This window comes from Mauremys mutica, chromosome 2, assembly GCF_020497125.1.
Source record: "Mauremys mutica isolate MM-2020 ecotype Southern chromosome 2, ASM2049712v1, whole genome shotgun sequence".
Classification (NCBI taxonomy): Eukaryota; Metazoa; Chordata; order Testudines; family Geoemydidae; genus Mauremys; species Mauremys mutica.
In genome coordinates, this window is record NC_059073.1 from 138803019 (window position 1) to 138821226 (window position 18208).

The 18208-nt window shown below is 43.0% G+C and overlaps 1 long non-coding RNA gene across 2 annotated transcripts in view; it reads left to right on the forward strand.

Annotated features, from left to right (window-relative positions):
- The first annotated feature begins 9534 nt into the window (after window positions 1-9534).
- Window positions 9535-18208, forward strand: part of LOC123363573 — a 125697-nt gene continuing 117023 nt past the window's right edge. Inside the window, exons 1-2 of one of the 2 annotated variants that reach the window (XR_006576813.1) lie at window positions 9535-9669; window positions 13130-13272. This is a non-coding gene — a long non-coding RNA (uncharacterized LOC123363573). The remainder of the gene's footprint in view (window positions 9670-13129; window positions 13273-18208) is intronic. The other variant, XR_006576814.1, reaches the window with a different exon arrangement.

Below are 18208 nucleotides of genomic sequence, written 5' to 3' on the forward strand. Positions count from 1 at the left end.
AGTTTCCCCCTAATTGACAGGTACCAATAACCACAGATTCTGAGTGCAAGGCATGGATTTAATGCAGACATACACTAAATCCGTTTGTCTTCAGTATAACTCATGTACCCTATTCTGCCCCAATCTGCCATAAATAACCCACTTACAGTCAAAAAAATGCTTGACTAAAAGATGTATCTTGTTCCACATATGGAAGGTCAATACCGCTGGGTTCCAGTAGTAAATAATACTTGCCTACCTCACTAAGGCTGTGTGGGAATTCATGTTTGTGCTGTTCTTTCATGTAAAGTGCTCTCAGCCTTGCAAAATTGTTGTGAAAACTTAATTAGGCAGGTACAAAAACTACTAACTGCTAATGGAAAAAGTAATTTTACTCTGCCATCAGAAAGAAATTTACTTGCACCTGGTGCGTTATACAAGGAAGTCTTTGCAAGATTATAAATGCTAGGAAGTGTGCACAGCTCATTTTAGAGACCCAATGCTTAGCTGTTACATTAGAGATGTGAATGGTGACTTGCCTCCTCCCTGAGGTGGAGCAGGTGAGCATGGCTCCTTGGTCTAGCATGGTTTAAATGTGGGAAAGAGATCCAAAATGAGGGACAGGAGAAGAGGAAGCTTGTAAGAGTGTGGGGACTAAGTTCACCCATCCAATTTTTTTTTCCCTGTAGCTTTTTGGGTCTTGGTGGGAGGGCTAATGGAAGAATGGCTTCAGAAGTGTAGCGGATAACTCGTGTTGGTCTAAAATTAGGGTGGGATTGTTGAATAGTATTTGAGTCTTGAATTCCATTTTTCTTTAATCCTTAGAGGAAATTGTACTTGTCCTCAGTAAATCACACTTGCTACCTTTCCACCTCAATGCTCTGTACAAACATTAAGCCTCACGCCCCCTGCAGGGGATCTTAATCCATTTTAAACTTGAGAAGAATAGCAAGCAGTGGTTAAATGACTTGACCAAGGCTACAAAAACACTTGTCAAAGCTGGGATGAAAGCTCAGGGGTTCATGGATCCCACTATGGTGCCCAGGCCCCTACATTATGTATAAGCCCTGTATGCTCATATTCAGTTTCTCCTCCACCCCAACAGGTGCCCTCCCCACTACCACCAGGTACAGCTTTCTCCTCACAACAAAAAGAGGCCCATCATGCCTAATTAAGGATCCCACAGCACTGCAACCCAACCCTTTCCACTTCTGTATGTTCTCTCCTACCTGCTTCCCCTCTGTCACTGGCCTGCCTCCCTCATTCTACCTTTTGCCAGTCATATATGTATGCCTGTGTCAACATTCCCTGCTGGGTTGCAAACTGATGATCCAAATAGCAAAATGGGGCAGTACATAGCATGGCACAGGCAAGACTGAGAGTCTGGAAGAGAGTCAAAATTCTACTGCCAGGAACCCTTTCTAATGCCTGGCACAATGCCCCTTAACAGAGCCACAGAACCTCTTAGTAACAACCAGAGCTAAGGTGTTCAGTGCCTGCAACCTGGCCCTGTGGGTAAGGATTGAAAAAAGTGATAAGGCTGCAGGCAGAATAAATGTGTGTTTTCATATTGGGGCAGAGAACAGCTGAAGCCTTAAATTCTTTCATTTTTGTTAACAAGGAAGCCCTTTCCCCCTCCCCGGCTCTGAAAGTTCCTTTTTCCATTCTGCTAACTTTAGAGATGTTTTGTTTCTGTATATACTAGCATGCCTGCCTTCTGCTTTCAGTATCTAATGCAGTGCACTAGTATGACCATGCCAAAAGCTGTTTAAACAATATTAAGATGTTTTCTTCAAGCTTCTCCCTAGGAAGATACTCTCTTTCAAGAGGAATGTTTTCCCGTGAGCATTACATCATGAATTAGTTCAGTTCTTGCAGTAAGAAATTGGACCAAATGGTGGAGAAGATCTCCTGGGGAAACATACTTATGCTGTTAAGTATTCCCATTAGAAAACTTAGAAACTGCTTACATATTACTATTCTGTCTACATTTAGCCTTTCACCTTATTGCAGCTGAATGGGTTGGTTTTTTTTAAAGAAATTTGAACCCTTTTTGTCATCCCTCCTCCCCCCAATATCATGTGAGCTGAACTGTGGCAATGGACTCTAGTACTTTTGACAGCAATAGTGAATCAAGGTGTATTTGTGTGTGTAAGAGAGAAAGAACTGTTAATGAGGTCGCAAGTATGAAAGCTTCCTTGGAAATGTTGAATTTGGCTTTTGTTTGAGCATTAAATGAGAGGAACTTTGGAGAAGACCGGAGGTTGGAAGGATTTGGGAGGATTAATGGGACAGCAGCCATATGAACAATGTCTTCCCTAGAATCGTATTGGATTTCCTCATGTTTACGAAATGGTTCTACATGAAAGATGGGATACTTGATAACGTATCATTTTATCAGTAAAAATCACAGAACATTTTTGCCAGCAAGAAATATGATCTCACTGCATTTCAATAAAAACTTAGAATTGAGGGCAGGGGGACAATGGACTCCATGTAATATGCAAGTTTTACTTTGTGTATAAAAGATTGTGAAACTGTTATAAATCAGGGTGTCTTGTAGTTTCATAAAGCTTGGCATTGTGCTTGCAGCAAAGGCAATTAAAAACCCAAAGGCACCTTAAAAAAACAACCAACTTTAAGAGACTTAATTCAACAACAGGGGTAAAATAGATTAGGATGATTCCTCATTTCAGCCTGCATAGCTACTGAAATACAAGAGCAAAGCTATCCATCATCCGAATTGCTTACAGGAAATCAACCCAACAGTGAACTCTAGGACATGACACTGTTTAGTAGCAATTGCTGACCAGATCGAACAGACCAGAGAGACGGAACTACACTCATGCTAGGAGAGGAGCCCTCCAGAGCATGTCAGAGAGACACTGACATGCTAGTGAAAGCTCATGGAACTACCCACATCCGTTCCATGGATGAAGATAGAACTTTAGCTCCAGCGTGAATACCTGGCACATTTTAACTGCCCCTAAATTCACTTTAAAACGTGAATGCATTCTTCTCAGACAACTTCATACGATACACAATTATAGCTTAGCCTATGCTTTCTAACTGCTCCTTGTATTAATATTTTGCATCTATGTTGATGTAAAGAATAGGTGAAAAAAATTGCAGGCAAGCTTTTAGTGTTCATAACAAGAAGGGCTATTAACCTGGACCAGCTGTTGAGGAATTGGCACCAAAACTATTGATTAGCAATTGGCACAGAGTTTTAGAAAATGTCTGCCTATCTATAATATTAAATATAAATTAATTACAGGGTGCCTATTATCTTTTTTTTTAACTAGTTTCAGATTATGGAATTGTCCAAGAACAAAAAAGGAAAAGTATGTAACAAAGTAACATCGTAGGAAGAGACTATAGCCCTGATCTGAAGCCCATTCAAGTCAATGGAAAGACTCCTATTTTGCATCAGGCCTTATGTTAATATTTAATGATCAACAATAAGGGCAAAATGTTCTTGCAGGATCAGCACTTTGGCCCAGAGCCTCAACAGTATTTTGGGGCCTGACTCCCACTGGGAGTCTTTGAGGGTCTGGGCCTATCATCCATAGTGTGAATCGATGTTGAACATGCATATGAAGGGAATGATTGTGGAAGGTATCTCATGGACATCCGTGGAGACTCTTTTTCATCCACAAAACAAGGAAAGGGGGGTAGGCCAGAGCAGTACAAGCTTTGCCCACCCCACCATCACCACCACTCTTTTCCAATGTTCCTCACACTTGAGCCTGCAGGGTCACCTCTGAGGCAAGAAGGGAATTTAATCCACATGGCTCATTCAGTCTCGGGTGGAGCTGACAAATTACACTAGGGGTTTTTATGATGTGGGCACTTCTCCATAAGGAACCAAGCTGAGCCCATCCATGTTGTATATTCTGCGTTGGGGCTGTGCATGGAATGTGCACTGGACATATCCATCGGAATTCCATATACAGAAGGTGCAGGAGAAATCCATTCAGGATAACAGAATTCCTTTAATACAGAGACTTGGGAATTGCCTGCAGTTTGAGAGAGCCTGTGTCCTTCAGAGTTCGTACATCTTGGGTGAAATCCTGGCTGCACTGAAGTCTAAGAAACTTTTGCTGTTGACATCAGTGGAGCTAGAATTTCAGCTATGGTATTTTTAAGTAATACATTTTAACTGAAAAAGTCTCCTCTTCAGCAACCCTCTTTCCCTTGTTTTGCAGTTCATGTGTATCAAAAAATACATCTACTGAATAATTCAGAACATCCATGAATACTTAGCAGAAACTGGTTATTTAATCGATAGCTGTTCATGAATGATAAAAAGATGCCCAAGAAAAAAATCCTCCTTTATTATCCATTTCTCCACTACTGAGCCAACTTTTAAAATTATTGTTGCTCACAACTATAAACTGCTTACACCAAATTGTCCCCCATTTGATTAAGATGGATGGTAGTTGTATTTAGAGCAATAATAATTAAGGCTCTGGTGGGGAGCAAGAAAATAACAAATGAATCTAATAAAAGCTTAAGGAGACACACGTAAATTGAAAAGCATTTTTAAAACATAAACCTTAATTTGGTTATTACTAACTCCAGGATAACTAAACCTGAAAGATTATTGAAGACTACATTACTTTTCATCTTTATATATCTACTGTGGACCTGGAGTGCCAGAACACGCCTGCCTCATAGGCAATCCTAGCTCGTGGACAGATGGGGAAACAAGTTAAATGACTTAGCCAAGGCCACATAAAATCTGTGGCAGAGCTAGAAAGAGAAACCGTATATATGAACTTTCCATTTCATTCACAGTACTTAGTGATGTAGGATCTATTTAGTTCTGTGCACCAACAATTTCATACCTTTGTTTTGTAGTGAAGAAACTGACACCCCTAGCCCCACCCCAAAAGAAATGTATAACTATCTGAATCTTCCAATAAAGAACAGATGGCATCTTTTTTTTATTAACTATATTTAACAAGTGCTATAATAGCAAGTCTTCTGTATGCCAACCCCATAGCTGCTTTCTATTGCAGAAAAATTTCCTTTTTTTACAGATTTAAATTTTTTCATTAAAGCTAATGTTAAAATGTAATGTTAAAGCCTGTTAATACACAGGTTAAGGAAAGTGTCTGTACATCTAGGTATAAAGTTTAAATTATTCAAAAGTACATTTGGTTTAAAAGTCAAAAAATACATATAATACATCATCTGCAATATCCCAATTTAAGGTTAAAAATTTAATAGTAATAGTTTTATTACATCTTGATCTTTTCTATCTTCTACCACATATTGGAAATATATTTTCTAAATAAGCTAAGGAAGGCTATTTGGTATAATATAATACAATGTAGTATAACTAGAATATAGTAGAATTAAAGCAGTGGACGGAGAGTCCTGGGGTGGCTGGGTTGGTTCCAGCCTGACTTGTGACCTTGGGCAAGTCATTTCATTTCTCTGTGTCCCTCAGCTTCCCCCTCTGTAAAAAAGGGTTAATAATCTCTATATTATATGGGTGTTTGCACAACACTTTGAGATCCGTGGATGAAAGGGGCTGTAAGTGCAAATGAATGTTTATTGGGTTTAACTTTTAGGGTGGGGGGATTTTTTTTTATTGCAATATTGTCTCTGGCCACAAAGATGGAAGTGAAGCAGTTAATCTCTGCCATTCAAGTGGGTTAATGGCATAGCTGTTGAGGTGTGACTGACAAAAAGAGCCCAAATGATTTAAGGGTGGCACTGCTTTTAGAAGAGAGAGGTGGCTTGTTCAGCTTTTTAAAGTCCTTAAGATAATGTCTTTTATATCTATGATTGATTTATTTGATATTTATGCAGTTGGCAGTGGGATTTGAAATATAACATAAGCACTTCCTGAGATGTCAGTACTCCAATGTTAGTGGTCTGAACAAGGATGTAATTCATATCTGCAGGTGCTTACTCTGGTATCAAACACTTCAATAACATCATGCTTGTGGAATCCGGCACTCCCCAGTGTCCCATTTGTATCCTGATATGCCCACGTCTTTCCTATGTGTGTTTTTCTTTCTTAAGGAGCTCTCATTTCCTTCAATAGGATATGTTTTATTTCATCCTTTTTCCTGCATTTACTCATACTAATGTCACCGCATTCACTGGTAATAGCAAGGTTTGGAAATAACCCGTGTATCCATGAAAACACTGGGGCTGAAATTTAATGCCTGGGATGCTTTATTAAGGAAGAATGGATATTTAAGAGAAGGGATGTAATAGCTTCTTTCTGGATTCTAATTTGATCTAACGAGGGGGAAAGCGCGTCCAGAACGCTCACATGCAACATGCATTCATGTTCTCTTAGGCGGTGTTTGAAGAGCCCTGGGTGAAAGTGTTCTGGGGCTTGGTGGCTTTTATGCAAAGGAATGGAAATTGGACACTGTCAGGTGATGGAAAAGAGCAAGTTCCTGACAGAAAAAAGACCCTACGTGCTCTGTGGACTTCTTCCCGGGCTTTCTGATAGGGATTAGTAAGACGGTAATGAGTAGAACACAGGACTGGAAATCAGGGTATTGGGTTTAGTACTATTTCTTGGAGAGAAGTGAGATGTAGTGGTCAGAACAGGGGACTGGGATCCAGGATTCCTGTGCTCTTCTCTTGGCTCTTCCACTGATTAGCCATATAATCTGGGGGATGTCACTTGTCCTTTTCATGTCATGATCTTATTATTCTAACCATGGTCCTTTTCCCTTCTCCGGTTTTGCTCTGTTTGACAAGCCTGACTTTAGGCTGTATACTCTTCAAAACAGAGACCGTCTGTATTTGATCTGTGAGGCAGTGGGCACGTGAGCTAATACTCATTTTGTAAAATTAGCAGTTCAGTCATTCTTCCCACTGCTTTGAAGACATCTATCAGTCTTCACAACCCTTCTGTGAGATGGAGAGAATTATCCCCATTTTACAGGCTGGGGAAACTGAGGCATAAGCAGGTTATGTGGTTGATTACAGATGGAGTCAATGGCAGTAGGGTTAGTGCTCAGAAGTTTCTTGGGTTAGGAAGCATGCTTGTAAAGCAGTTTGAAACCCTTGGATTCAATGCACTGTACTGTTTAGTGGGTGGGACTCCTTGCCTTGTGTGATTAGAATAACATGGTTTGGTCAGCAAAAGGAGTGTCCTTTTATTGACTGCTTTAATAAGCCAACATATTTCCTATTCCTTTTGGAACTTCCCTCCTCGCAGAGGGCAAATCTCCCAACATCTGCTAGGAACTATCTTTTCCCAGCAAGGCAGGCGAGCAATACTGGAGTCCCTACTTGGTGCTCCTTTATTTTAGGGAATCATGCAAACAGTAATCTACCAGTTCAACTCACCTGGTAAATCAACATTGCTGTGGTAACATAGCACAAGGAGGAAGAAGCTACAGAACATGGGGTCTAGCTTGGAAACTGAGTGGTCCCTTTCACAGATGCATGAAAGCTACAAATACACCCTGCTTTAGTGCCTGCTTCAATATACATGTTTGTTCTAGGCATGAAACTTCAGCAGTATCTGGTAATTAATCTTGAGTGGGTGGGGCCACCCCAGTTTGTGACTGAAATGGACTGTACTTATTCACTTTCACATCAGCTAGTATTTATACTCCAGTAGAGATTCAAAGCCAAATCAGGATTGAGACCCAAGTCCTTGATGCTTGGTACAAACACAGGGAAAGAGAGAGTCCTTGCCCCCAAAGGATTCCATGCCTGTACATTATAGCCACTGAAAAGTCTGACAAAACTGGGGATAGAATGAAGGTCCTTTCTACTGCAAACACACACGGTCATACCACTTCAGCTACAAAGAATCCCTTTATGTGTCAGCCACAGAGGGCCTTGAACATAGAACTGTTTGTTTGTTGTCATAATGCAGAGGGCAATGGCACAGTTATGGTATTGTGCCCATTTTACAGATGGATAAAGGGAGGCTGAGAAGTGAGGCTTGAGGGGCACAATCTACCAAGGTTGATGAGACTTAGAAAGCCTCAGCTGGAAGGTGCAGAAGTGTGAAGTATTAATGTTATTTCATTTTCACAGTTTATAAACAGCAAGGATGCAATTTCCTGTTTTCAGTCAGGGAAACTGCTTGTGGGGGCAGCTGCAAGTCACGCTGGCCTGTGGCAACTAGCCAGTTTGAAAAAACCATTAGGCCTAAGCCCCCACTCACCCAATCTTGCCTGCCATAGAGAAAATTTAATTTTGACAAACCTTTATTGCCACTTGCTATCCTGAGCAAAATATTCATCTGTCCCACTCCCCCCATCCACACTTTGTTTTTGAAATGGTTCCTTCTCTGAATCAAACTTGGAAAATAGGTACCAGGCCATGCTACCAGCAGCTGGGGACAGGAAATCCATGACATTAGCCCTATTGTATAAAGTCCCCTTCCAACAGAAGAATCCAGTTCATTTCCTCTCTCAGGCAGGTGGAACAACTCTGTCTGGCTGAGTCACAGTTTAAACTGTTTTTATTCCTCTTTCTTTTTAAGCCTCTTCTCACTGTTTGTTTGTTCTTTTTTTAAATTGCCAGAAATTTAGTCAATCTCTCCAGAGAAGCAAACATGAGTTTTATTTAATGCTTCAACTTATAAACAGCCTTTAACCATTTGGAAGGAGAATTTTGTCTTTCTCCATCTGCAAAAATCTATAGTTACTTTCAGTCTGAATGGGCTTAATGATGAAAGGAAGCAAGCAAATAAAAAGAGAACAGAAGTAAAGTCTCCTTGAGACTATGGATTGTATGTTTCCTTTACAAGAGGCTGCATGAACACCACATATTAAAATGGCTCCATGTCTCTGCAGGCAGCAGCTTTCTTCGAGAGTTAATGGCACACTACACAGAGGGGGAAAAAAAATAGGTGTAACAGTTACTTAGCAAAATCCTCCCAGACAGTGGTAGGCATGAATCAAACAGCAGTAAATGTTTACAGCTATGTGTAGTAATATCTGACAGATGGATCCAAAAGAGAATCTCCAGCCTCTATCCCCCAATTTAGGGAAATTCAGGTGTAAATATAATTTTGTGGTTAATCCCTTTAGAATAGGGCTCAGTCACCACCCACTAAAACCCACTTCTTCCCTTACAGCTTTAAGGCATTCAGGCCTGCATCTAACCTGTGCACTCAGGCCCATGCCAGCTTCTAGCACAGGAGAAAAATAGAACAGAGCAAAAGGAAAATAAAGACGTATCTGAACAACAGATATGAGGCCCTGGAGGTTTTCCACCTTGCTCTGCAGCATGGGGCACGGGTCACTTGCCGGAGGATTCTCTGCACCTTGAGGTCTTTAAACCATGATTTGAGGACTTCAGTAACTCAGACATAGGTTAGGGGTTTGTTACAGGAGTGGGTGGGTGAGATTCTGTGGCCTGCATTATGCAGGTGGTCAGACTAGATGACCATAATGGTCTCTTCTGACCTTAGTCTATGAATCTATGAACAAACATCTGAATCTTCTAGGGCTGCAGTCCAGACTCAGGTGCCTTAGATTTCAGCTTCTAAATTACCTGATTACTAGTCTCCTCCCCAGGGCTGATTCAAGCAAATCTAGACTCTGTACTTAGATCTCAGGGAGAAAAGCTAGCTTATGACTCTCTCCCCAGGCTCCTCCCCGTGTCAGACTGAGGCAATTAATTCCACAGCAAGGAAGGTGGAAGAAATAAGGAAGATGCCTAGAATGGTTGTGAGTGTGGAAGGAGGTAAGGGACTTATGGATGGAGATTTTGCAGGAGGAACCTGCAGCATGCTTCACTCTGGGCTATGGTAAAGCAGGTGATAGGAGGTCAAATTATCCCTGCAGCACAAAGTAATTCCTACTCCAAACTGTGACATTCTGACCACTGGCAGCAAATGTACCATTAGCATTTCAGCCTGTGCTTAGTGAGATGGGATTCCATGACCCTGGGTTCCCCAAGTAGCAGAAGGCTTGATAGCATTGCCACACCTAACCTTCCTGTGTCTCAGCTCCTCCTTGTGAAATTCATGCCGCAACTCCTCTGAATGCTCTTTAACACAAATACTTGCTCTAGTGCTCACGGCTATAACCTTTGACTCTTAAAAAGATCTCTTCTGACTACCTAGCCTCCAAAGCAGACACAGCTCTCCTAATGCCCAAATCCAAAACAGCTGAGTTAGCTTAACACTCCCTTACAAGTTTAGTGTATGGGCTGGTTATGCTAGGGTGGGAGCCAGTTACTTGCTTCTTTCTGCCAGATGGTAGCAAGGGTAAGTCCTCCTTTGATTTTCTGTGCAAACAAATATCTTTTATAAAGCAGTTTAATTTATGCTCTTCTGGGAATATTTATTCACCATTATGGGAGACACTGGTATAGTGTTAGCTAGACCCACCTTGGCTACATGGGTGCTCTAGATCAGTGGTTTTCAAACTTTTTTTTTTCTGGGAACCCAGTTGAAGAAAATTGTTGATGCCTGTGACCCAACAGAGCTGGGGATGAGGGGTTTGGGGTGTGGGAGGGGCTCAGGGCTGGGGCAGAGGGTTGGGATGCAGGGTGGGGCTGAGAATGAGGGGTTCAGGATGTGGGAGGGGTCAGGGATCTGGGCTGGGGGTGCAGGCTCTGGGGTGGGGCCAGGGATGAGGAGGTTGGGGTGCAGGGGGGGCTCAGGGCTGGGGCAAGGGGTTGGGGTGCAGGAGGGAGTCTGGGCTGGGGGTGCAGGCTGTGGGATGGGGCTGGAGGTGAGGGGTTGTGGGGGGCTCAAGGCTGGGGTAGGGGATTGGCATGCAGGCCTACCTCCCACTGGCTTCCCGCCTGTCCTGGCACCATGGACCACACTGTGCCCCAGAAGTGGCCCCCACCCTCAGGCACCACCCCTATCCCCCGCTCCCATTGGCTGGGAGTGCAGAGCTGGTACTCAGGGCAAGGGCAGCGTGGAGCCCTGTGGCCCCACTGCCTAGAAGCCGGACCCACTGCTGTCCGCTTCCGAGGCACAGTGCAGTGTCAGGACAGGTGGGGACTAGCCTGCCTTAGGTGGGTAGCACCGCTGACGGGACTCTTAACGTCTCAGTCAGCAATGCTGACCAGAGCCGCTAGGGTACCTGGATGCTGAGCAAGGGTACCTGGATGCTGAGCAAGGCGACCCAGTGCATTACATGCTGTGCCCAGTACTGGGTTGTGACCCAAACTTTGAAAAAACACTGTTCTAGATGGATGATGGTTTGCTCCCCTTTCTTCTAATCTCTCCTTAATGGCTTGCCTCTTTGTTATACCAACAATTAAATCCCTGAGATTCTTGCTCTCCCTTGGAATCTATAGGAAAAAGACTTGAGTCCCTCATGAAGTCTGAATTCAAACTTCTCCTGAATTTGGATCTGTGGGTTCAGCTTAGTCCATGATGTGGCTCGGGGGCCAGATACAAATTCCAGATCCAGCCTTTGGGAATGTTTGGAAATGGTCTCAATGTAGAGCAATAGCCAAGCCCAGAGTTTGGTTCTGAAATGTGGGGGTGTTTGGATCCAGTGTTTTGCTGTGGGCCCCTCTCTGTTTCCTATCTATTGGGAAGAAAGAGGCAGGAAAGACTGTCCAATGGCTGGGGCACCAGCCTAAGCCTTGGGAGATTTGGGTTCAATGCCCTGCTCTGCCACATATTTCCTATGTGACCTTGAGCAAGTTACTTAGGCCTAGACCCTCAAAGGTGTTTAAGCACCTAAATCCCATTGATGTCTAAATACCTTTGAGCGTCTGGGCTTAGCCTCTCTGTGCCTCAGATCCCCATCTGTAAAGTGTAGATAACAGCACTCCCCTATCGGGGATGCTGTGAGCATAAATACTCTACTGGCATATATTTAAGGGCATATAGTTAAGCAGATGCATAAATCTTTGCAGGATCAGGGCCTTGCACGTGAGCTTACTCACAGAGCATAACATCAAGCATGTGCATAAGTCTTTGTGGATCAAGGCCTTAGACATGGGGCAGGGACTGTCTCTCAGGTGTTTGTACAGTGCCTAGCACAATGCAGCCCTGTCATGGTTGGGGCCTTGAGCTTCTCCTGTAATACACAGAATAACAAATATAAATGAGTGCAAGGTATCTGCCTGTGCAGATCCAAATGATTTAAATTGCAAAGGTAGAAATAATCTTTGTGTGGGAGGTGGCGGGGGTAAGTTATTCAAAGCAGAAGAGATCTCCAGGAACCCAGCTTTGCTCAGTTCTCATGAAGAAGCTTTCAATACGATAGGGGGAAAGCACTGGGAGTAATTATCCAAAATGGGTGGCATAAATCCGAACAGGAAGTAATACATCAGTTTTAAAGCTACTCATTTCAAACTGTGAGTTAGATTTATTTGACCTGCATTTGGGAGCAAATATTAATGAAAGGGCGAAGGCAGCTTATGGCTCTTTCAGTTCTTTCATTTCCCACTAGATATCTCTGGTGTAAGAACTAATTATGAATGTTCCTGATTTAATTTGGAAAAAAAATTGGATGAAGTTTTTTTAATTTCTTTTAAGGTCCTGTGTTATTGTGCAGTGTCTGAAGTTAACTCTGGATCTTTCTTAAGTAACTACTCCAGCCTGGAGTCCAACGAGGCCACTTAGAACCCATGCAATTAATGGATATGATTATTTTTTAATAAGGATTTGTCCAAGGCTTCTAAGAATTAAAACTTTTTTCCTAGTTCCGAGGCTTATACATGTTACAAACTTGCACCCATCTGTGATAGTAATGCATCCTTGGTAGCCCCTGAAATTTCCCTGTCTGTTTATTCCGCACCATGTTAGCATGTTATATTTGAACTTGGATCTCATCTCTGCTTTGTTCTGTTCAACCAGCATTAGTGACCTTCACAAGAATCCAGATCCTGGGTAATTCTAAGTGCCTGATTCTGCCATTGGGTATGTGGGGGTGGAATCTTTGCCTGGCTTATTGCTCCCCTGAAGTTAATAGGGCTCCACACAGATGCAAGGGCCCACCCATGTGGATCCAGTTGCAAGACAGAGGCTTTACTTATACTTGAAGCGCAGGATTCCTGTAGACATCATCTGCTACTTGCTGATGAGAGAGCAGCAGAAAAGCCACCAGTGAGGAAGAACCTTGGGGAACAATGGTTGCACTGAAATTTGTTGTTATAGTGTCACCGACCCTGTTCTTACTTTATTTAAAGTAAGCTGCATTAAATCACTTTTTTTTCTCTCTTTTTTAAGCAGGGACCCCAACTCGATGGCACTCCAGTGCCCAGTAAATATTCGACTCCCATCCATCCACGTGGATGCTCCCACACCATCCGTTAGAGAGCTCCATAGAGCTTATGCGTTCCACAGTTTGCTGCCCGTGATGGAGGTTTAAGGTAGGTAACGTTTAAGGCTGCGAGTTCAACTGTATTGCACAGAGCACTGGCTTTTTTCAGGATTCCTGTAGCTATGCCACCTCAAGCTGTGATCCAATTGGATCTCACAAGATAACATAGGACTGGAAGGGACCTCCTGGGTCATTGAGTCCAGTCCCTGCTAACGCAGATCATGCGATCCCCTTCATAAACGTATCACACTCAAGCTTAAAACTAGTTATTTGTTTCCTTCTACTACTCCCATTGGGAGACTCTTCGAGAACCTCACTCCTAAGATGGTTAGAAATCTTCTAATGTCCAACCAAAGTTTATCTGTGGCTAGTTTGTTCTTGTGCCAATATTGTCCTCGAGCTTAAACAACTCTTCTTCCTCTCTGGTGTTTAGTCCTTATTGTATTTAGAGTCATAGAGTTTAAGGCTACAAGGAACCACCAGATCATCTAGTCTAATCTTCTGTATATCACAGGCCATCAGCAGCCGTAGAGAGCTATTAGATCGCCCTCCGCCTTTGTCTTGCTATGCTAAACAAGCCAAGTTCCTTTAGTGTCCTCTCATAACATAAGAAAGGTTCTCCATTCCCCTGTGCATCTTAGTAACGCTTCTCCATAAGATCTGGAAGGATCCATGGTAGGGTTGGAGACCACAAAGCAGCACCTAACCATTCTGGGGAATGGTGCTGATTTACTAGATGGTGTTCTTCCTCCAGAATCTATATGAGGGCTGGTCGTCACATTTTCATTGAAAAGGTTTTTTGGATGAAAAAATGGCTTTTCAAATTATTGGAATGTTTAGTCGATATGTTGCTTTGCTTTGAATGTAATCGAAATAAAACATCTTTGCGTTCCTCCCTTTTCCAAAAGTCGTGGGGGACAGGGAAAAGGAGGAGGATGGAAACCAGCCCCCCTCACACCCTCCCTCCAAAAGGTTCCTATCAAATGGAAATATTTTTTCATGATGAAAAATGGGGAAAATACCATGGAAAAATTTGGAAGGAACAAAAATCCTTCATTCCCCACCCCCATTTCCTTTTAAACTTGTCACGGAAAATGCTTTATGTTTTTCTGCCATCCCTAGTCAATACTGAACCAGTACTGAGGAGCATTCTGCTGCAAGGGAGAGCCAGCTTTTTAAATTGAAAAATAAAATGGAGATCCTAACTAGCTGTGCTCTATAGACATCCCATGGCACTTTTGGCAAGGGTAACCTTTGTGTCCTGGCTAAATTCCAGCTCAAGTAATTACAATCTACATATCTAAATATGCCCCCACCCAGCAGTTTCAAATGCATACGGTATTGTTCTACTATCTGATTAGAATAGTGCCCAAAGGCTCTTGGCAGGACGGGGACCTTCTTTGCTAAGTGCCATCCAGGCAACCTAAGTGTATGCGGTTCCTGCTCCCAAAAGGATCCTATCGAAGGGCCCAATCCTGCACCGACCTCTGTGTGGAACCAGCTTCAGGAGCGAAGGCCTAATTTGAAACTATATGCAACCAGAGTGTGTGCCAAGCAATAGGAGGGAAGGTGGAATGGGCTGAGATGGCTTTGTAGCGTAGTTGCGTGCTATTAAACTGCTGCTGTGTTCCACAACGGTGGCGGATGAAGTTATCCTGATTTATTACTTCCACACTCGATGCGGGCCGGGCTTGTGAAGTATAGGGTGTGTCGATACTGTAATCACTGGTGTAGACGTACCCTAGCTAGCTCAGGTACCAGAGTGGAGAAGCTGTGGCAGCATGTGCTTTTGTATGGGCTGGCTGTACAAGCCTGCCCAGAACCCTGGGTAGTCACTTGGAACAGTAGCCTGTAGTGAAGCCCTGTCTGCCACAGCTCAGTACCAAGCTAGCTAGATACAAGCTAGTTCAGGATGTCTACTTACACTGCAGTCACACCCCATGCAGTGGAGACATACTCATAGTTGATGTTTGTGAGCATTGCTCTTAGAGAACGTTGGGTGAAGGGAACAAGAGAAGAGCAAAGTGTTGTTATGATCGCTCAACACATTTAGAATTGGACAAAATGTGTCATTTTCAGATTATGAAAAGCGTTTTAGGCCTCAATTTAGCAAAGTAGGGTTTCTCAAACTGGGGTCCGTGAGGGTGTTCGGGATGGGGGTGTCCACAAGTCATGTCCAGGGCTGCTGGCCCTGCTGATCAACTCCACCCCCTCCCTCCCAGTGCCTCATGCATGCTGTAGAATAGCTGTTCTGCGGCGTGCAGGAGGTGCTGGGAGGGCGGGGAAGGAGCGGGGATGGGACAAGCTCAGAGAGGAGGTGGGGTGGAGTGGGGCTGGGAAGAGGTCAGGTGGGGCTTTGGGGGAAGGGGTGGATTTGGGGTGGGGCCAAGAGGGGGACTGGCTTGGGAATCTGTGAAAAATTTTAACTCAAAATGAGGGTCCTCAGGTTGCTACAGTTTGAGAACTGCTGCAGCAAAGCATTTAAGCACATGTTTATGTTAAGTTCTTTGGTGTCTGGGAATGGACTTAAGCATGTTCATATGTGCTTTGCTGAATCGGGAACCTTAAAAATGTTGGGGGGAAGTCTTCCCTCATTATGTAGTCGCATATCTTGCATTAGGGTGTCCATTAGAAATGTGGGGCTAGATTTTTCCAAAGAGCTCAGCAACCATTTAGGCACCTAAATAAGAAGCCAGATTTTTATTTTTAAGGTTTAACGCAGTTCCCATTGTGGCCAGATTTTCAGAAGTGCTCAGTGCCCGCCAGGGATCCAATGTCCTGAGCTTATTGAAATCTAGCCCACAAGGTCCATTTGCTTTGAAGCTTGGGCAAATGAAATGCAAGATGAGAGCAAATTGAGCAATCAGAGAAATGTCACCATTTCTTTTGAACCACAGTTTTCTCCTGTTTGAATTATTACAGCTGGGCAATTGCTATTTAGTGGCTTTGTGGCTGATTGAAATAGCTTGCATTGGCCTTTCTGGTACATGTGGTAGAGCCTATGGTCAGGGTCTATTAAGCCATTTTGGTTTGAATTGTTGCATATACACTTTTTGCATTTTTTTTAAGAGCTATAATTTAACTTTCAGTGTTTTTAAATGAAACCAGAACCTTTGGTTGCAGTTGGCATATGCTAGGTAGTCCATGGAGGGCAATTGTTAATTTCCCAGTGGACACTTTTTCTTATGGTGATTGGCAGGTTTTTTTTATTATTTATTTATTATTACTGTGCCTTTTATTTAAAGCATTGCTAGATGTCTGTATGATGACCCTGTTTAATGGTGTATCTACCTCAGGAGAGTGCAGCTAAGCTTAGGAGTGGACTGGAGAGGACAGCGGTACAGCTGTCACGTTTGTACATCTGTGCTCTGCTAGAGGAAGTGTTGTCTAATGGTTAAAGCATGGGCCTGGCTATCTTAGTGCCTGGGTTCTACCTCTGGCTCTGTGACCTCAGGCAGGTTGTTTAACTTCTATATGCCCAAGTTTCCCCATTTTACAAATGGGAATGACAATCCTAACTGCTTTTGTAAAGCATGTGACGAGCAGCTCTGAAGAGCCGTTCAGAGGACGGTTTCCACAGTCCCGCAAGCACACTGTATGTCACACACTGTTGAAGTGATTCCTGAGGGATGAAGGCGGGTAGGGATTGGATCCTAATTCACTAGTGTTTGAGATCTTTGGATGAATGACGCTAGTGATTGAAAGTGATGTTGCTTATTAGTGCTATATGCTGTTTTAACAACTCTGAACAGACCTGTTGCTGTGCAGAGTAAGCAACGACATACCCTGCTGTAGCAACTTGAGGCTTTAGTGCTTTTTAGATGTCTCTGAGAGCCAGTATTCAGTCCAAGACAGCTCCTAGAACAGTGATACTCTGACCTCAGTGGGTCAGGAGCCAAATTAGCAATCAGCATCATCCAAAGAGCCACAGTTGTGTGAATTCATTGTTTCATTTCCTATAGTACTATTAGGAACGTAAGAACGGCCACACTGGGTCAGACCAAAGGTCCATCTAGCCCAGTGTCCTATCTACCAACAGTGGCCAATGCCAGGTGCCCCAGAAGGAATGAACAGAACAGGTCATCAGCAAGTGATCCATATTAAAACAGTATGATGGGGGTAATATTTAGTTATTTGCTGTGAGAATAATAGATATCTATATGTTAATCACAGTGCAAGTTGGTAACTTAATTGTTTAATAACATAGTAGAAACATCCTGATTGGCTAATAATCTAGATTGTTAATAATTAAATCTCACAGTGTTTTAATATCATTTGCTTTAAAGAGCCGCAGGAGATCCATTAAAGAGCCACTTGCAGCTCACAAGCCGCAGTCTGAGTATCCCTGTCCTAGAGAAAAGCTGAAATGATGCAGCAAGGAATTAAGGGTGAGCTTTTCAAAAGCACGTGGCATTAGCCTGACTCAATTCCCACTGAAATTCATAACAAAACTCCCATTGACTTAGACCAAGAGTGACACTGTGTGAAGATCCCATCCTAAATGGCTGAGTCACTTCCCTTGTGCGTGGCTCAGTTAAACCATTGGTAAAATGATTGGAACACTGGAGTTTTCAGCTGGTTTTGTTACAAACCCTAATCTTGGTCCTGGGGCTCTTTGGTGTTAGATTAGGAGGTGTTGGGCTTCCTTCTGCAGCTAAAACCAGTGTGGATTTGTGGATATGTGATTTTTATTTTTTTTTAACCTGACCCTTGACAGGTTGATCTGAGTCCTTACTTGTGGTTTTGGGGTCTGAACCCAAAATTCAAACAAAACCAAGGGCTTATGAAACACCAGTGATGAGACCAGCTTCACCTAAAAGGCACATTCTACTATATTGTGTTGTCATTAGCTACAAAATCCACATCTAGATCCACATTTCAACACCCACCTTCCAACTGAAAAGTCCATTAAAGTCAATGGCTCAAGTCCATAGTTTGGGGGTGTTTGGATCTGAGATAACTTTAAAATGTTATTCCAGGATCTG